At 43.3% G+C, this 21,289-nt stretch overlaps 1 long non-coding RNA gene across 6 annotated transcripts in view; it reads left to right on the top strand.

Annotated features, from left to right (window-relative positions):
- The window catches only part of LOC102010334, a 34,727-nt gene that overhangs the window by 6,719 nt on the left and 6,719 nt on the right, over positions 1 to 21,289 (top strand). For 4 of the 6 annotated variants that reach the window (XR_001236565.1, XR_001236563.1, XR_001236567.1 and 1 more), the window contains 3 exons: positions 18,500 to 18,575; positions 19,211 to 19,344; positions 20,478 to 20,685. This is a non-coding gene — a long non-coding RNA (uncharacterized LOC102010334). Of the gene's footprint in view, positions 1 to 18,499; positions 18,576 to 19,064; positions 19,345 to 20,477; positions 20,686 to 21,289 lie in introns of all 6 variants that reach the window. The other 2 variants (XR_001236569.1, XR_001236568.1) reach the window with 2 other exon arrangements.

Raw genomic sequence — 21,289 nt, 5'->3', positions numbered from 1 at the left:
TCAGCTAATAACATGGATATTTGTTTTCTTAATGGTGTGTCATAATGAACAGAAGTTTTCATATATATGAAGTCTAATTTTATGAATTTTAATATTGTTTGTGCTTTTTGTGTTTTAAAAAAAAATTTCCTACCCTGAGGCCACAAGAATTTCTCATACATTTTCTTATGGAAGTTTTATAGTGTTTGTTTGTTGTACTTGTTTGTTTGTTTTTGGTACTGGGGAATGAACTCAGAGTCTTTGCACTAAGCTGCATTCCCAGCCCTTTTTTTTTTTTTGAGGCAAGGTCTCACTAAGTCACTAAATAGCCCATGCTTGGCTCAAACTTGTGATCCTTCTGTCTCGGCCTCCCAGAGCATATCACCAGGCCCAGCTAATTGTATAGCTTAACCTTTACATTTTTTAATCATTTCCAGTTAAGTTTTGTGTTTGATTGTAGGGGTCAGAGAATGTTGTTTTTGGAACATTTGTTGCTAAACAATTCTATGATGAATGTGATCATTATATATGTTGAAAAGACTACCTTTTCACAACTCAGTTACCTTAATAGATTTTTCAAAAATCAATTCACCAACCAATAACAAGTGCTGGTAAGGCTGTGGGAAAAAAAGGAACCCTTCTCCACTCTTGGTGGGAGTGTAGGCTGGTGCAACCACTGTGGAAATCAGTGTGGAGATTCCTCAGAAACTAGGACTGGAGGTTCCATTTGACCCAGCTATTGCCTTTCTTATTCCCTTCTCAAAAGAACTAAAAGCATCATACCACAGCAGTATATGCACACCCAGGTTTATAGCAGCACAGTTTGTGACAGCCAAATCTTGGAAACAGCCCAAATGCTTACTAACTGGTGAATGAACAAAGAAGATGTGATTTTTTTCTATACAGTGGAATACTACTCTGCCATAAGGAAGGATAAGCTTGAGACATTTCTAGGTAAATGCATGCACTCTGAGACCATACTCTTACGTGAAATAAATCAGACACGTATGTGTAAATACTGCATTGTTTCTCTGGTGTGAGAAACCAAGTGTAAATAAGACCAAAATGTATAATAGGTACTGTGAAACAGGAAGAAAATGTTCAAATGGGGTGGGGAACAAGGAAAGGATGGGGGAAGGAAAGAAGGGAAAAATTTTTTAAAGTGAGAAAAGAAGGAAAAAAATAGAAACAAAGCTTTTATAAATGGGGAGGAGAGAAGGGGTTATAGAGAGGGGAGGGGGATGGAAAAGAAAAGAATCAAGTTATATCATGTACAGGTGCAAATCCTCTATGATGAATGCAGTCATTATATATACCTCAAAAAAATCATGAAAAAGATTAACCAACAAATCAATTTACCATATATGTATGGATCTGTTTCTTTACCACTAATTCTGTCTTATTAATGTGTGTGTGTTGTGTGTTGATATTCTTATACCAATATCATACTGTATTAATTACTGAAACTATATAAATTGAGATAAAATTCATATGCCATAAAATTCACCCTTTTAAAGTATACTTTATCCGTGGTTCTTTGTGTATTCGCAAAGTGGTACAACCAACACCAGTATCTAATCCCACATCTTCTTCATGATCCCTAAAGGAAGCCCCATAGCCATTAGCAATCATTCCCCATTTCCCTTTTCCCCAGCGCTTGAAAACCACTGATCTAATTTCTCTATTTTTTTGAGATAGGGTCTGTGCACTGTTATGGTAGATATTTGGTCCTGACCTGTAATCTGGAGACAGTGTGACAGATGTAGCTATAAATGAAGCAAGAGAACTTCAAAGGGAGATAAAAAAAACCCTAGAGGAATAGGATCTGAGCCTTTTGGTCAACTGAAAGGGCCCCCTGCAGTTTGGAGACTTGTCTAAATAAAGGCATGTAGTAAGCAGGCAGGACTCTTGATTGTACTCAACAAGAACATGTATGAACTAGCTAAAGCAAGAAAGGGAAATTGATTACCTCAAAGAACCAAACAAAAGTTGGGAAAAGTTACACCCAGGTGCACAGGCACAATGACATCATCTTTTTCTCCGTACTTTCTCTGTACATTGGTGTTATTCTGCCAGGCGGGCTGCCTCCAAAAGGCCAGATCTAGTTGCATGTTGTCATCTCTGAGCTCAGAGAGAAAAGACAGAACCTTTCTCCTGAATCCAGCTAGAAAAATACTGGGAAAAACTCTGGCCAGTCTTCGGTTATCGCTTGTGTCTATCCCTAGGTCAATCACTTTAGTCAGAGAGATGGGACATCGTGATTGGTTCATTCCAGGCAATGTGCCCGTTTCGTAGATAGCAGGGTGGGCGTTGTAATTGACAACCCCGGCCAGAACTATGTGACTGAGGTAAAGAAGGGGCAGTTTCCCATAGAAAAGGAGTGTTATTACCAAAGCAAGAGGTCAGGTGGGGTTGTGCAGACTGAAACAGATGATCGTCACCAACGGGAGGTATAAGGTTGTAAGAATCAGTGAAAAATGTGAAAAATGTGAAACAGGTCAGCACAGTGCCTAGGAAAGAAAAGAACTAAGAGGAAAGGCTGAGATGCTTTCAGTACCCATTTGAAGATTTTTCTAAGAATGTCCTAGCGATTCAAGTGTCTAGGCAAACTTGACTCAGCCTCTTGGATGCAAAATGAGGGGGAAAATACTTAAAGAAGAAAGTGTACATATGTAAAATGAAAGCATATCTTGGAAGAATTTGCCTGGCTTACAATAGGCACTCAATTAATACTTGTGAAATGAATTGCCAAATGAAATATTGAGTATTTTATATGTTAGGTGGCCACATCAGCATCTCGAGGTCTCATTAAGTAGTCTTGCTCTCAGCAGACACCCTGGAGGATTCCTTGGGGCTCCATGCCCCCTTTATCGAATCCACTTGCTGCATGCAATTCCCACATTGCAACCACACTGCTTCGGCCCTGCCTTCCACCCACTGCCAAGCCCCTGGCAGGGATGCTTCTTTTGGACAGATGGGTTCCTGGGCTGGCTCTGCCCACACATAACTATTCTTCCTTTGTGGTTCCACGCTCTGTTTGGTGGTTGGCACCGCCTTGTTGGCAGTGGGGCATAGTAACCTCTGGTTGAGAAGGGGAGTTGGAATGAGTTGATTTCATAAAAACATACGGTGCCCTGTCAGCCGCTTGGTGAGGCCAAATTTTCCTAGCTGACTTTCAGGGTCTCCTCTTCCTAACTTTGTCTTATTATCTGAAAGGAAAGTTAGCTCTGCCCCGCCCTATCTGGCAACTTTATCTTATTAATCTTGTCTTAAAAGTAATAATAGTTGTATTGTCTCCTTTATCCATTCACTAATTGTGTGAAACCAGCTCTCTTTCCTCCTTGCTTGTCTTTATATGTTCTAGCAAATCCTCAGAATATTGGTAAGAAGTTATCATAAAAGCTATGAATCATTGAACATCTACATAACCAACTTTTGTTTTATGGTGCTAGGTACTGGAATCCAGTCTAAACAGAGTGGATATACTGAGCAGTCAATTGAGACTAAGCTTCAGGCAGTCACTTGCATAGCTTGTGTGAGAGCTGGGGCTGTGGGGTATTCTAGGTATGGAGAGGAAGCCTGGTTACCAGCAGGAGACATTTCTATGTTAGTATTTCTGCTAACTTGCCTGAGTTCCTTGAAAGGGACCTAAATCATCTATTAAGATCTAAGAATAGGGGCTGGGGATTTAGCTCAGCGGCACAGGGCCTGCCTGGCCAGCACGATGTTGTGAGTTAGATTCCCGATACCGGAAAAAACAAAAACAAAAAGATCTAAGAATATAGGAATACTTATACCTAATTATATATAATACATCTTTATATAACATATTATATGTAATACATATATTTTAAAGACTCCTCCCCTGTGACAAAAGTGCAGGCCCCACAAACCCTGAATCTGCCCCTGGTAGCAAATGCAAGAACTTGGCCCCTATTTTTAATGTTTATAGAAAGAGAGGAAAAGACACAGATCAAAGACTTGCATAAATAAATGGATGATTATAAAGTATGAAAGGTATTGAAGAACTATGGAATCTCAAGAGTATAATAACAGAAAACAAGTCAGAGACACTTCCCTGGACTTAAAGCTGAGGCGAAGTAGTTAGCAGCCCAGCAGGGGAAAGGAATTCCTACTGCTTCTGCCAAATGGCCACTTCTCACAGTTCTGTCTTCAACTCAGAGATCTGAAGTAGGTTTCCAGGACACAGAAAGGTGGACAGCCTGGCCTGGCCTGTCAGTCCACCTCATTCCCTGCTTAAAACGCTCCAGTGACTTCTCACCCACTGAGAAAATCCTAGTTCTCCCCGACGGCTTGAGGACACTGCCGGCCTCTCCGGTCCCTCTCCCACGCCCACTTCTGTGTCTCACTGAGCCTGTGCTGATCCAGTGTCTTCTGACTGTCACTGACCTTGATTTTGTAGACTCCCCGTTCCAATTTCTTATCAGTTGTACTTAAATATGCCAACATCTTTCAATCTTTTATTGTTTTTCTGAATAAAACTTTGGAAAGAGTATTCAGAATTTTGCTGTGATTTCTCAGCAATTATTGTGCCTATTGAAACTTATCACAAAGTAAGAAAGTCTAACCAACAAGTTGTGTTCAAATGTAATGCAGCTTTTTATGATTAATAAGTTTAACAGGTAATGAAGACATCCCATTTAAATAGATATTTATTAGTATTAATTTGCAGGATCAATCCCTTCCCCTAGCCCCTTTGCAGATATTTTCTTAAGGCTAGAAATGCTTATTTGCCTGGGCACTCAGGCTATGGTGCCGAAAGGGTAAAACTGCTGGCTCATGCCTGGAGCCTGTGTTCCCTGCATCCTTTCTGCTGTCAGAGGAGGGGCGTCTCAAATGCTCATTCTTTTTCCTTACTGAGATCCTTTGCTAGGGCTGCTGTAACAAAGAACCCCAGACTGCATAGCTTAGATAACAGACTCCTACTACCGTATCTCAGTTCTAGAGGCCAGAAGGCCAAGATTAAGTTGCCTTCAGGTTGCTTCCTTCTGAGCGCTGTGAGGGAGCAGCTGTTTGAGGCCTCTGTCATGGCCCGGGCTTTCTCAAGGCCAGGAATTCCTTGGCTCATAAGGCTTGTAGATGATTTCTCCCTGTGCCTCACGTTGTCTTCCCTGTGCTTATGTTGGTCTCTGTGTCTAAGTTCTTTCTGATAAAGGTGCAGTCATGGTGGACTAGGGCCCACCCTAATGACGTCATCTTAACTTGACTATCTCTAAAGACTGTATCTTCAAGTAAAATCATATTTTGAGGTACTGGGGGTTAGGACTTCAGCATCTTTTCAGGGGACACAATTCACTTCATAATACATTTATTTATTTGTTTGATTCTAGTTTCTTCTCAATTCAAATGATCTCTCCTGAAGGTTATTTCTGACCAGCCAGTGTAGACTTCCTCCTTGCCTTCTGCATTACCATATCGTTTCCTTCACAATGCTGTCTTGTCAGCAACCTATATTTGTACTCAGGCCTTTTTTTTTTTTTTGGTACCGGGAATCAAACTCAGGACCTTGTGCTTGCAAGGCAGGCATTTGTGCCACTGAGCTATATCCCCGGCCCAACAACCTATATTTGTAACTGTAAACTTCTGATTCTACATTCACATCTACTTCCTTCTGCACTGGTTTGAAAATTTTCTGTTCTAATTATATTTATGAGATTTCCTTTAACCTCATGCATTATTTAGAAGTATATCATTTTATTGCCAAACCTTTAGGATTTTTCCAAATATCTGCATGTAACTGATTTCTAATTTAATTTTATAGAAATCATATTTTAAATTTTGCATGATTTTAGTCCATCTTAATTTCTTTTTTTAAGTACTTGGGCTTGAACTCAAGCCTTCACACATACTAAGCAGGTGCTTTACCACTGAGTTACATCCCCAGCCCCTACTCTTTTAAAATTTTGAGATAGGGTCTCACTAAGTTGCACTGGTTGGCTTCAAACTTGTGATCCTACTATCTTATCCTCCCAAGTAGCTGGGATTAAAGGAAAGTAGCACCATATTTGGCAGTCCTTCTCAAATTATTGGGGTTTGTTTTATGGTTCTACATATGGTTTCTCCTGGTGAAAATTCTACATGTTCTTTACAGAAATGTACATTGTACAAGTTGTTGAGTGTTGAGTTCTACAAATACCAGTTAAGGTCCAGGTGTTGATAATGTTGTTCAATTCTTTTTGTCTTTATTGACTGTTGACCTAATTCTATCAATTGCTTAGAGAGAAAAATGTTTGAAATATCTTACCATGATTGTGACAATAACCAGCTTCTGTGTGTAGAAATATAACAAGTGGATAAATAACAGAAGTGGAAGAAGGCACATTGGAGGGAAAGTCTGCTCATTTCTCTTTATATCCTCTATCCAGTTTCTGTTCTTCTCCTCCACCACCTGATTATTTCTGTGAGACTTAAAGGAATTCTATTCTACATTCATACCCATCCCATACAGTTTTCTTTTGTCTTCTGCTCTTCATACTAAGGGGAAAAGTGGAATCACTTCATTGCTTTGGGAGACTGAGGGAAAGAGAGAAGGTATTTTGCAGAGAACATGGTTTCTATTCCTGTTGTTATTTTCTTGGTCCTTTTTTTATCTTCAATGAACTCAGTATAGCCTCCAGCCAGAGTTTACCCACTTTTTATTGACCTCTGATTGGCAGGGGTTAATGGTGAAGTAGTCTCCGTCACTGTTAGACCAAGAAGCTGTCAGCCACCCAGACAGACACCTTCTCTACATATCCTGCCAAGATCATAAACCCTAGTAAGCAAGCACTCAATAAATACGGGCTCCTTCACTCCTAATCCCTTTCCTAGAGAGCAAACAAGTGGAAGAAATCATGAGCTTAGAGTCTAACAGAACTGACTGATGCCCAGATCCTCAGCTGCCGTGGGTCTGACCCTGGAAAAGAACTCGAGTTCTCTGATCCCTGCTTTCCACTGGAAGAATGCCATCTCTGTTTGATCAAAGTGTGGCTTACTTATTGTAAACTTGTTCTTCCCAAACCATCCATACAACAAGCCTAAACCACCAGTGCCTCTTTAAATTTGAAGACTGATTGCCTCCGCTAGTACAACCCAGGACGATAGACTTTCAGCCAGGGGCAGGAAGGAGCAGGCCCGCTATTTTCCCTTCCTTCATCTGGGCAGATCACAGTTGTACATGCCATGGCCAGAGGAGAGCCCTGTGGAGAGTAACCCCAATGCAAATTTGTTACCTTGGTTCCAGGTATGGTGAGAAGAAACCCAAATTGGGAGCTTCTCCAGCCTCTTGGTGATGAGGAGGTAGATATTATGGATTGTGCTTTGTAAGGAAGTGATCTAAGAATGCAGAGGCTGCTGCTACTTCTAGCTAGACAGACACCCTGCCCCTGTGCTCATCCCCAAGCCTCCTGGGAATCTCCATGTTCCTTGACCAGGTGTATAGGATGAACCCAAGCCATAAACATGCACAATTCCCACTTGGACAGTGCTTAACAGTCCAAGAAGCACTTGGACTTGATGGAAGTCATGAGCCAAACATGACTAAATGAAGCTGAAGAGCTATGTGACTAGTAAGGAACATCCTCCAGGGCCCAACTTGGACCCCAGACTACTCCCTGTCCTAGCCATGGGGAGCAGAGAGAGAGACAGCAAAGACCGCTTCCTTCCTGGGGTAATGTTACTCCACTTCTGTCATCCGGCTGCTTCTCATGGTCCAAGACATACCATTTCACAACTTTTCTCTCTCCCCAAACCTCCAACATGCTTTTTACTCTCTCTTGTCCTGTTACACAAGACCTCACTGTGATCAGTTTGACAACAATACAGAAGTCATGGGAACGCCTTTCCCTTTATCACACTACCGAGCTCCTGGCACCTGCAGTCACTCATCATCTTCGTCTTCTCCAGCTCCTTCTCATCAAGGCTGACCCCTCCCATCTGTGTGCGCTCTGGGTCCTGGCCCCTCTTTGTCACTCAAGGACTTGCTCCCGATCCCCCTCCCTTACTCCCTACAAGATCAACTTCTTTAGCAAAGAACCATGCTCCATCTTTCACTAGAATATGCAAAGCGAAAGTCTTGGGTGAGCTTACACCCCCCTCCAGGCACTGCTCCATCCCCTTCCTTCCCTTTACAACAGCGCTTTCTTCAGCATTGTCTGTACTCACTGCGTCCACGTTCTCCCCCAGCCCTTTACTCCTCCTTCCACTTCAGTCCGGTTTCTGACCTCACCACTGCACTGAAACTGCTCATCACAGCAATGTCTGTGTTGCCCCATCCCATGCACCTGTTTTCCTCTTACTCAACGTCTCAGCGTCTGGCACACAGTTGATAGCCCTTCCTTCTTGAAAGACTTTCTCCTTTGTTCTTTTAGTTTAAACCACAGGTATTCGTTGCCTATTGCTCCGGTAATAAATTACCACAAATTTAATTGCTTAAATTGGGTGTAGTGCCACATCCTGTAGTCTCAATTATTTGCAAGGCTGAGGCAGGAGTATCACAAGTTGAGGTCAGCCTGGGCAATTTACTAAGGTCCTGTTTCAAAAATTTTTTTTTTTCTCCAGTACTGGGAACTGAACTCATGACCTTGCGCTTGCCAGGCAGGTGCTTTGCCGCTGAGCTAAATCCCCAGCCCCCTGTTTCAAAATTAAAAAAAAAAAATTAAAAATAAAAAAGGACTGGGGATTTAGCTCAGTGCTCCCTGGGTTCAACCCCCAGGATCACCAAAAATAAATAGATTAAAAAAACAGATAGATAGATAGATAGATAGATAGATAGATGATAGGTAGATAGATTATAGATAAGTGGCTTAAACCAATCCACATTTACTGTCTCATATTTCGGTAAGTCAGAAATCCAACATGGGTCTCACTGGGTTAAAATCAAGGTATTGGCAGGACTAGGAGTCCCTTCCTAAAGTTCTAGTAGAAAATTCACTTTCTTGTTCATTCAGGTTGCTGGAAGAATTCACTTCTTATGCTTTTAGGACTGTAGTCCTATGTCTCAGGAAGCTGTAAGCTTCTAGAGGCCACCTGCTTTCTTTGGCTTTGTCTGCTCACTTGCTATGTAGAACCTAGAAAAGTGCCTGCCCATGAATTTTAACTGGATTAGCAGTGCATGTCTTACCTTCCTCAATCTCATTCCTTTCTGTCCTCCCACCCCTCTTCAATAGTCTCTGTTCCTATTCCAAGCTCTGGAATTCTCCAGGTCTCCATCTTCAAAGCCAGCAACAGTAGATCCAGTCCCTCTCATGCCTCTGCTTCCACCATCACTTCTTTCTGACTCTATCAAAGCCCCCTTGGAGTGTATTCACCTCCCACCTGCCAATATGACACATGAATGAAAAGAAAGCCAGAGAATTCTGCAGATGAGGCTCTGAGATGACCCAGTGCTCTCTGGAACAAAAGGCCATGAGTCCAAGAGCTCATGGCTTTTATTGGTATCAGTCAGGGAAGTGACTGGGGGCCCTGGCAGAGTGCTAAGTAAGAGAGACTTTGCAGGCATGGCTGTAAGGAGAAACAGAGCGCTCTTAGACTAGACACAGAGGCCCTCCAATTAGCAGTACAAGAGATAGCTTGATGTATGCAAGGCTGGCGCCTTTACTTCCAGGAAGGTATAGCTCTTCCTGAGTCCATGGGCTCAGCTGAGGTGTTATCTCTTGTCTTAGCCCTGGAATGTCACAGGCTCTTGCTGGAGCTCCCATTGCCGTCATCAGCCAGGGTCGCAATTCTGACCTGCTTTGTTATGCTGAGACTCCTCAGGGCCTTGGTTAGACTTGATCACATTCTTTTGGCCAGTTAAGGGAATATCTGCTTCAATATAGTCAGCTCTACATATCTCAGTGATTAGGGTTGAAATAAAGTTCAAATAAAGATCAAGGCAAGGGGCTTTGTTTCTCAGGAGAGCACAGCTTGGCAGTCTCTGATATGACCACTTCTGCCTTTCTTTTCTATTTTTCTTTTTTTTTTTTTTTTTTATCTTTTTGAGACAGAATCTCGCTATGCAGTTCAGGCTGGCCTTGAGTTCACTTTGTAATCCAGGCTGGCCTCGAACTCACAATGATCCTCCTGCCTCAGCTTCCCGATGCTGGGATTACAGGCATGTACCACCACACCCAGCTCTTTTCTATTTTTCAAAATAGGAATGATTATATGGGGCCACCAAGATAACCCAGCATAATCTCCCCATCCCAAGGTTCTTAAGCTTAACTGCACCTTCAAAGCCCCTTTTGCCAGGTAAAGTAATGTATTGACAGGTTCTTCAGATTAGAACGTGAACAACTTTCAGGTCTACTATTAGGCCTATCCACTGTTTTACTTGTTCTCTTAATGTTTTACTAGCAACTTCTCCTCAGCCTCATCTCCTGGCTCTTTACCATTTTGTGACCTCTAATTTTTGAAGCCCTCAGCCTCCTTCTGCTTCCTCATCTCCCACACTTTACCCTTAAGCAATCTCATCCAAGTTTGTATCTTGAAAATGCCACCTGCATATCAGTGCTTCTAAATCTATACTTCAAGACCTAAATTCTCTCTTGAGTTCAAGATTCATGTTTTTGACTCAGTATTTCCACTGGAGTAAATAACTGCCATCTCAATTTTAAGATGTCAAACTAACACTTTTTTTTTTTTAGTAGGCCCTGTCTTTGCTCTATCATTGGCCAGTTCAGTGAAGACACCACACCAGCTGTTTAGTCAGGCCCCACACCTAAGAGTTGCATCAGTTCTGTCTTTCACTGCCCGCTTCATCTACTGAATTAGCCAGGCTCTTGGACATGCTATTTACCCTCTTCTTTCCACCCTTCGTACACCCAGTCAGATGCAGGCCTCTGCCACCTTTCCCCTGGGTCACTTGCACCTGAAATTGCCTTCTAGACTTTATTTTTAGCCCTAACCCACTCTTCACCTCACCAGAGCAAATTTTTTAAAAATGCAACAAGATTAAGTCATGGAATGCTTAAAATCATCCAAACTTTTCTCAATAGAAGTAGTTACAATAACATCTGTTGCTCCAAACCTACTGGGAATGTGGTTTGCCACCAGTAGCATTGGCCTAACCTGAGAGCGTGTTAAGAATGCAGAACCTCAGACTCCATCTCTGACCTGCTGAATCAGAACGTGGACTTTAACGAGATGGGATGGGAAGGCATATTAAAATGATCGGTGTTTGATTTGATCCCTCCCTCTTCCTTTCTGTTTTCTGTCTCTTATCACTCTTCCCTTTGTTAACTAATTTTAAACTGCATTGGTCTTCTGTTTCTCATTATGCAAAGCATACTACTCAGGAGATGAGGGCTGGGGCAAACCAGATAACTAATGGGACAGGATGTGTCAAAGGTCTTAAAAACCCAGAGGACATGCATAACACAGGACTCAAAGTTACTCCACAGTGCCTGAGCACTGTACATAGGATCCGTTAGAGGCAATATTTTGAATCCTCACTTGACTCTGGCACTGTCTGTGGGACCAGTCAGAAAGGTGCTATTTCAACCCTTTGTTTACATGAACCAGAAGCCAAGCAAGTCTTTCCATAGGGCAGTTTAAATCTGGCTCCAGGCCAAGTGAGTTTTTAATAGGACAACTACTCTGGTGCCTTATTTGCATGAGAGGAAAACTAACCCAGGAATTTTAGAATCCAAAGACCCCTTTCCCTTATCCTCGAGGTCCCCTTCACCCTATAGAGCATATGTTTTTTCTGCCTTCAACAAACGTACACTTCTGATACCTTTCTGTGTATCTTGTACAATTCTTTTTTCAGGATACCAAGAACCATGAGAACCTTCCCCCCAGTCTGGTAAAACTACCACGTTAGGGGCCTTGCACTAGCTGATTTCTTTTCTTGAACACCCTTTTTGTGATTCTTTACATAGTTAGATTGTCCTCATTCAGATCATGTCTCAGAGAGGTCTTCTGTGATACCATCCTATTAAAACTAGCTCTCCACCTCCCCGCTACCCACCTACACTAATCGTTCCTTCTCAATATTCCCACTCAGATTTTCCTTACTCCCCTTACCTCTGATAGTAATGATCATGTTTATTTATTTTATTTTATTTTTGTCTTTTTGAGACGGTGTCTCACTGTGCAGTTCAGGCTGCTCTTGAACTCACTTTGTAGCCCAGGCTGGCCTCGAATTATCAGCCTTCGAGTGCTAGGATTACAGGCATGTGCCACCATGCCCGGCCATGGCCATGTTTATTTCCTCTCTCTCCTACTAAATGTTTTCCTCATCCCTCTTTCCCTCTTGCCCCAGGAAGGTGAAGTGAATAAAGGCAAGGTCCCTTGCCTGAGCGGGTTATCCGTGAATGTCCTATTTGCCCTCTGCCCCACTCCTTTCTGTCTCCAGCCCCACCTTCCTAGTTTCTGTTCCTGGTGCAAGCCTTGGGCTGAGGACTGAATGCTCCAGGTCTCCCGGGCTAGCATTTGCTCATCATCCGTCAGGAAATCAAGGTTTTTCTGCACTGAGTCTGTTCACAACGTGAGGATGCCTGACTAAGCCCGAATAATAGTCACATTTAATTGCTAGCGTTTATGTAACACTTGCTATTTGCCAAGAACTGTTCTAAACATTTTGCACATACTGAATAAACTCACTGATTCCTCAATTATTCCTTCCTATAATTATCTTTGTTTTATAGACAAGGGAAGCAAGGCACAGACTGATTAAACACTTGAAGTTTCACAATAAGGAACTGGTGACAACAACCTCCTTAGAGCCACAGTGGAGGGGCCCTGCTTTAGAAGGTCCTACTCTGGCCCTTATCTAGTGGTATTTCTCTCCTCTAGAAGACAGCCCACCCTCCTCGGGACCACACTTGGGTACTGGGGAGCTGTGGAATTCCCAGCCTACATGGCCACCTCTCTGCCTTCGGGCCCTCTTCCCTGGGTCCGTCTTCCTTTGGGTGGATGGTCCACCTGAATGGGCCCAGACAATGGTGACAAGGAAGATTTTGTGAAAGCTGTAGACAGAGCTTGACTATGCAGTCCCAGTGTCCAGTTATGGGCAGGGTTCCTTAAAAAGGGCAACTAAGCCGAGCGTGGGAAGGGAAGGGGTGGACCATGGGCTGGGGCTCACTTTCCCATCTCCTTCATTCAGCCCCAGAACTCTCAACTCAACCTGGCCTTCACAGTTGTCATGAGGCTTCTTCTTAAGTAGATGTCCTATTTGCCCTCTGCCCCACTCCTTATTTTACTTAATATCTTGTTGGTTTGATTGCTAACTTTAAGCTCCTTTAAATACCATACTTAAATGGTCTGTGGCTTCCATCTATCCTCTTGCCCTAGGCCCCACATGTGTTGGGGTGGGTCTGAGTGGCAGAGCTAGGGTGTGGCCCAGGCAGCTTGATCTAGGAATACTTGCCATGCTATACCTGGGAGCTTTGCATTTTGGGTTACGTCCTTCCCAGAGGAGGACCCTCTGCATGGTGCTTGTCCATATCTGCCTGCTCACTTTTCCTCCCTGGGAGTCCAAATCCTGGTCATTTCCACTGTATCCAGCAAATCCTGGGATCTTGCTCCCTTGGATACCTGTTGGGCTGGTGTCCTGACACTGGCCACCAGTTATCCCAGAGTAATCCCAAAGCATGTGCCTTCGACTCACATCCCAGCCTTCCAGGCCTTATTAGCTGTAGGACATAGCAAATGACTCAACCTCTTAACCTGCCTTGTGCCCTACCTTCAAGGACTGAACAGAAAGTGTGCACAATGGATAAACGGATAAATGGATACTAGCATCATCACATCCTCTACCTTGGGCTTTGGAACCTTGCCCTGTGGTTCAGCTGTCTCTCGGGGAAGTTGCCCGATGCAGACTCCAAAGCCCAAGAAGTAGCAGGAGTAGATACCAAAGTAAAGAGCAACAGAGACCCCTAATGGTCCTGAGCAGAGCTGAGCTGGAAAGAATGAGGCGGAAATTTTTTTCCTCGGTGCTCAAAGCCGGATCCTTGTAAGCAGTCCTGGGCTATGGCAGGCTAAGCTATCACCTTCAGAATTCCCTACTTCCCTTTAAGATTCTTCTACCTATGACCTATGCCAGTCTGCCACCTCCCCCTTTGCTGATAGCGATTGCACCACACACTGACACACACATTCACACACATGCAAATTGTTCAGGTTGGGCTATTTTAAAAAGGCTAAATATAGACCAATCCTTCACAAAAGGTTTATTTCTCGTGTTGAGAAATAAGGCCGCCTTTCAACTCAATTATGAAATCCATTTCGGGCAATAGGATACCATGGGTGGGGCTGAGGAAGAAAGAACCGGGAATTTCTAAGGAACTTACGTCAAAGCTGCCATTCCTGGTTTGCCCAGTTTGGGAAAATGTGGTGTCAGGACTCGTGCAGTAGACTGGGCCTGTGTGTATCTAACCCAGGCCTAGAAGCCCTTTGCAGGGCCCATCAAGTTTTTGCCTGCAGATTCTGTTTGTTTTCTCTCTCCTCCGCCCCAGCACCTGGAAGGCAGGCCTTGATTGCCTGTTTTCATCAGAAAGCAAGCATCCAAATTCAGGACCTGAAATCCAATGGTGGTGGGTGTCTGCAATTGACACAACATACAGCTCTTGATCTGATGATCTGGATTTAAATCCAGCTCCACTACTTACTTGCTAATGATACTGGGCAAGTTAATTACCCTCCTTATTCCTCAATCGCCTCATTTATTGAGTAGGTCTACTTAATAGTATCAGTGTCATAAGGTAATTTGTGGGTTTAGTGAATTAATACATGTGTGACATCTAGAACCGTGACAAGCAAGAGTAAATAGCTATGCTGCTTATCACCACTATTAGTCATCTCCCAGGGGCCAGGCCAGAGGCTGGCGAAAATGGGGCCATCGCAGGTCCACTTTAATGCCCCCAGTGATTCCGATGCGGCCTGAGCATAGGTACGTGAAGAGGCTGTGGGCAGCCTTGCAGCCCGAGCTTAGGGCTTGGTTCTACCTGAATGAATAGGGAGAGATTTAAAGATTTTAATTTTGTGCTGGAGAGTTCCCGAGGCCTTATCGAGGATGTGAGGATCTGGGAACTGAGGTTGCCCTTAGGGTTACATAGGAAAAGACGAAATGTGTTCTGAGCTGGAAGGGCAAGACTTCAAGAGAAGGGACAATGACTAAAGACAAACAAACACAGGAAAAAAAGGCTTCTGTGAAGGAGTCAGGCACACCTGTGTGAGTCCAGGTTGTGTCACTCAAGAGCCCTTTGTTCTTAGGAGAGGTCCATCACCTTCTAAATCTCGGTTTCCTCCCCTGTAAAGCTTGTTGGAGAGAACTAAATCTCATAAGCCTGTTGCAAGAACTAAACATGATAATGTGTGTGAGGTGCTCTGTACAAGGGCTAAGTTGTTCTAGTTTTTTGGGGTTTTTTTTGAGAGTCTGAGCACCAAACCTGGCAGTGGTGATTTCATCATACTCCACAAGGAAGAGGCCGAATAGGGCCAGGAACGGTGAGGTACGAGAGGGAAGAGAATTTTGGGGCCCACTGTACATAAGTGAAAGGTCCCTTCACCCTGGGCTCCAAGCCCACGCTCATCCAACTATCTACTGATTTAATGACACAATGTCTTGGATGTCCAGAAAATGGTACTTTCTGCTGTAAATTAGTAAGATGGCTTTCTGGTTTATTTTTCCAACGTATGTGACTTAATTCTGCCTTCTTCAGAGTGCTTTTTCATTTCTGGATCCCTTACAGCTCTGAAATCTATCAGGATAGGGAGCAGTCCCCTGGCCTTGCTAAATTAACCCAAGTAGTTAATGCCTCCCAGTGAGGCCCCTTGACAGGAGCCCAGGGACTTCACCTGAGGCATCTGCCTCCCACCTTTCGGACACTCACCCTGCCAACTCCAGGCTACCATGTGGTTGCCAAAGAACTGACAAAAAGAGTCACTTGTTCAGTGAACTTTACAATGTGCACAATATGGTCTCATATCTCTCCAGCCCTGTCTCCCCAGTCTTCCACTCCAGATAGTCCACTTTCAGATTTTGCTCATTTTCCTTCCCTTTTTTTTTTGAGGAGTGGGTACCAGGAATCAAAGTTAGACCTTGCACTTTCCAGGCAGGTGCGGTGCCGCTGAGCTATATCCCCGGTCCCCTTCACGGGAACACCTTCCTATGCTTCCTCTTGGAAAGTTTGTTTAGTACCATACCACATTTGCCTTTCCTAGCTCTGAATTACCTGTATTAATAAATCCCACACAGCTGCCAAAACCAGCCCCAAACCTGTACCATCAGGGCCATACCAGCCACCTCCTGGCTTAGGCCAGAGGCCTCTTTCCCTTACCGCCTCCCTTACAGGAGACCTGTAGCCTACAGTCCTTGAATAAATCTCAACTTGTCACTGTGGCCTATTGGTCATGGCCAATATGAGCCACTGTCAGTCGCTGCTCTCCCTTACTCACTCTGCTGTAGCTTCATTGGCCTTTTTCTCTTCCTCGTTCCCATCCCAGGGCCCTTTCGGTGAGCTGTTCCCTTTGCCTGCAAAGCTCTGCCTTTGTATGTTTTCACAGCTGTCTTGCCATCAGTCAAGTCTCAGCTTGAATGTTACCTTTGAAGACAGGCCTTCTCTGACTCTCCTGGATGAAAGAGCTCCCGCCCCACTGTCTGTTTTACATCACCTGTCCTCAGGCTCCACAATGTTTTTTTTTTTTTTTTTTGAGACAGAACTTAGGTTGGCCTGGAACTCACTGTGTAGCTGAAGCTGGCCTCGAACTTGTGGTGACCCTGCTCTGCCTTAGCCTCTCAAGTGGTAGAATTATAGATGTGTGCTATCATACCTGGCTCTCCACAGATCTTACCACTACCCGGTTTGCACATTGTTCTGATGCTTATTATTTTTGTGTCCTCACACTAGAACGTAATCTCTTAGAATAGGGATCTTGAGTTCTTATCTTCTGTTGGGATTCACAGTACATGGAAGAATGCCACGAAATGGTTAATACTGGTAGGGTGAATGAATGAAACTGCCCTGGAGGCGTATTACCTAATGATGTTCTTTACTTATTCATATGTATGGGTTTTTCTCCACACCTTGATTGTAAGTCTTGCAAGGGCAAGAGTGGTTCTTCCTAATGTATACCTTGATTTAGTATAATTGTTTTATGTGTTTTCTGTCCTGTTAGTCTGGCTGTTAATCTGTGTTTATGATAATTAACTTGATAAAGATTTATAAAATAAATAAGTAAATACATCTGATGTTAGCCAAAAAAAGAAAAGAAAAAAAATTTTTAAGGGTGGAAGAAAAGGGGAAAAGAATTGAAATGTGTTGTGTACGTGTACCAATACCTCACAATGAATGTAATCACTGCGTATGGCAAGTGTGTACTGATAAAAATTTGTTTTAAGTTGTTCTTTTTGGAAAATATGAATGTCTTCTGGTTAACCAATGAGTTCAAGAATAATGGGTCGTGCCCCAGAATGGAGCGAGGGAAAAGAGGAGTGGCCAAGGCCCTCCAGTCATAATAGAGCATGCGGAAGGGTGTTCATGCAATGATGCAACAGGTTACTACTCAGTCTGACACCTTCACGTATTCATAAACTCGTAACTTTTTCCCAAGAAAAGTCAGCAGCTTATATTTATACATTGACAAACACTGCTGGTTGTGAAATCAACAGTGATGTGCCTACTCTTTTTGCTTTCTCACAGAAACTACCTTCAGGAGTGGAACATTCTGGCTACTTATTTTCTGAGTCTTCTTTATCATTTGAGTAGGATATGGTGACACCAAATTCTGGCCAAGGCCACATGGGGGGAGGTTCTTCAGGGACTTCTTTTTATCTATTTTGAGTTGCTGGGGATTGAACCCTGGATCTTGCATATGTTAGGTAAGCCCTACCAGGGATTTTAAAAACATAAGTAAAAATTATTGCTTTATTTTTTATGTATTTCTTTTTTACTTATATGAACTCTTCAACATATATTAATTTTTAATGTCATTTAAAAAGAATTGTCCATTATAATTTCTGGGAGTAAAAATTTTCTACTCTGATTAAGAGAGAGACCACAGTAAATAAAAGCCCCTTTGCTTCTTTCTCACATTGCCTTTGTCATGGCAGGAGAGGATACTGGGACTACTCTGGGCCTCTGGCCATCCTGACTAAGACAGTCCAGGAGGAGTTGGCCCAAAAGCCTGACACTTCCCCATCACAGACCACCCAGGAGGCCAGTGTCTACCTGTGGATTCTTTTATTCAAAAAGCACATACGCTCAGGGTTGATGCTTTTAGTTAAATATTTTATTCTTCGCAGTCAAATGCATAATAACAGCTATCGATCTCAGTAAAATTTACTTTTCCCGATGGTTATTTTGTGCATTGTGCTGTTTAGCTCTTCTCATAAACAAAGATGAGGACACCAAAATAACCTTGTTTCAGAGATCACTAATGCCGCATCTGTGAAGAGCAAAACTCAATGGTTCAACGTCATCAGAAGCTGGTAGATTCTCCTGTCTTCTATTCAAAATTTGGGTTCTCTCCAAATAATAAAAATCATGCAAATACTTTTTAAAGACAAATGCTTATGTAATGTGTATTCTATTTTTAGGAACTAGAATTAACAAGATAATGATCACCAAGGCCAGCAGCGAGGATTATACAATTTTAAAGCTCTCAAGGAATTCGTGAGTAACGCCTGTCCCACTCATTTGCTCTGAGTGAGGAGAGCAGCCTTGGGACTGGAATTTTGAGTTTTAGCTAATGTAATTGGGTTAATATCCTCCACACAGTAACAACAGCATTCATAGACCAGGGAGGGAAGTTATTTAGATGATTGTTATTTTTAAAAATATTTTGACTGTAAAATAGATCACCACCACTCATGCCTCTTATGTGGTGAAAACTAAGACTCCAGGAATGCGTCTACAGTGATTCCGGGTTTCCTGAGAACCATTCTGAAGGTGGGGAGATGGGTTGCATAAAATGTGTTTTTAAATGGTTTTAAATGCTTTAAAGTATGTGTTTAAATGGTGTTCGAAACAGCAGCAAAAGAAAATGACATCATTTGCAAAAAAAAGCCAGTATCATGATAACAGAAACATTCTAATGGGGTTAGAGAGCCAAGAGAAGACACTCCATTGCTCTTTTTCAGTTTGTTTTTCTTCCGGTACCAGGAATTGAACTTACGACCTTTCACCTGCCAGAAAGGTGCTGTGCTTCTGAGCTAAATCCCCAGCCCAACACTCCATTGCTGTAGCACCGTTCTACACATGTTGACCTGAGGTCACTAGTTAGTGAATGACAATTCTTCTCCCTACAGTATCCACCTACCTTCAAGTAATCTTGGGCCAGAGGGGAGGATGATGAGACTCTCAAGGAGGCCTTAGGTATTCTTTGGCCTGAAGACAAATGGAATACCTGAAGACTCCCTGCAAGGCTTGATGAGTTAACTAGGTACATAAGGGTAGAAAGAAATGAGTAGAAAAACTGTACAGGAATCTTGGCTTCTTGCATATTCCCAGGCACTCACCAACACCCCTGGTGTCCCTAGGCAGCACAGATAATGACAGAAATCTGGGTCCTGTGTGGGGGTTTCCACTCAGCTGCACTGGTTGTGGGGTTCTGGGGGACCTGTTTTCATTCATTCATTCATTCATTCAGCACACAACCAGCAGTGGCATTGCTGAAAAAGAAATGTGTTCAAAGGGGCCTTTCTCTGAGAACCAACACAAAAACTGGAAAATAGATCTTGCCACGGCCGGGAGTCTGATTCAGCCTGTTCGTTATTCAGCCTTGATAAAGGGGCTTTGCGAATCCAACTATCTCAGACAGCAGGTGAATAGCATAGCTAGGGACGTTCCCAATGTCTCTGGATCCCCATGTGGCTCAGACCCTATATTCTCATTAGAATTTTTTTAATAAGGTATGGGGGAAAGAAATTCAGGCTTTTGGGGAACTTTTAGATACCCAAATGACAATAATCCTTGCTCCCAACAAGGGTAGTACTCAACTGACGACATCAAGGGCTTTGGGAACAGATAGAGTGACCCATGGCAGAAAGATTCACATATGCTTTTGAATGGAGTGTTTTGGGACACTTTGGGTGGCAGTTATCGTGGTTCTCACTTCTGAGTGTATTTCAGACATAGCCCTGATGGCTGTTTCTGACACAAAACATCACAATTATTTGAGGTAAATGCCTCCTCACTACAAAAGAGTTAAGCCAAAATAGCAGGGAGCATCTGGTTACCTGCCATGTAATTTACCCAAATCCTGATAGGTTATTCAACAAAAGCAGTACCACAGACCAGGAGGGGAGGAAAGACATTATTGTATTAAATCAGGTCTTGCTACAGGCAGTAATATCACATATCACCTCGTCACAGTTTACAGCCCAGTCTGGCTGATAAACAAGGCCTCAAAAACCTTCAGGCTAACAGTGGACTACCACAAATTAGACACTAGGTGCCACCCACAGCTTCTGAACATCCTGACATCATGGCCATCACAGGGGTGGTGACAGCTCACATGGGATATTGTGTGCTGTTAATGATTTGGCTAAGGCCTCTTTCTCAATTCTTTTGTAGGTTAAATATCAGAAACAATTTATGTTCCTATGGAATGGCCTACAGTATACTTTCTCTATGATTCCACAGAGATATCTCTGTTCTCCTGCAATATGCCCCAGTGGCTAAGGCTAAATCTGCTACACACCCAGAAACTCTCCTTCCTCATCCACTACAATGAAGATATCCTATGCTGGCCTACTTACGACACAAATTGACCAGACCCTAGGTAAGGTTGGCTCTATGATCCATACAGCCTGGGCTATGGGCCATCAACTCTGAAAAGGCTCAGGTGCCAACAAGTGCAGTTTCTGGGACCCACATGAGCCAGTAAGCAAACTGATATTCCTTACCAAATTAGACAAAAGTCTTGTTTAACAAGACAACTGCCACCAACAAGGGATTCCACCATTAGTTGAGCTATATGGCTACAAAAGGACCGTATCTGGTAGTCTTACAGTCCTTTTGTCAAGTTTACCCACCAGGTGGCCCCCTCTGAATGGGGCCTCAACAGCAACAGACCCCGCCCCCTCAGGCTATGCAGCCTTGCAATGCCATGGCCCCACTCATAACCCTCACCAAATCTATGACATTACCACTCCTACCCTGGCAGATTGGAACTGGTGACAAGTGACTGCTGCTAGGTTGCACTGGCTCCTAGAGTTTTAGACACATAAGTTGCTTAAGCAGTTGCCAGATAAACTACCTGCAGGTGGTAACTCCTAGCCTGTCGTTGGGCCCTAACGAAAACTGAGGCCCTGATCACCCAGGCACTGTAGGGTGACCTTAAGATCTAAGCCAGCCACCCTTATGTGGGACCTCAAAAAAAAAAA

Source organism: Chinchilla lanigera, unplaced genomic scaffold (assembly GCF_000276665.1).
Source record: "Chinchilla lanigera isolate Chin_1 unplaced genomic scaffold, ChiLan1.0 scaffold00005, whole genome shotgun sequence".
Lineage (NCBI taxonomy): Eukaryota > Metazoa > Chordata > Mammalia > Rodentia > Chinchillidae > Chinchilla > Chinchilla lanigera.
The sequence above is the reverse complement of the archived record's forward strand: the minus strand, read 5'-3'. Positions and strand labels throughout refer to the sequence as shown.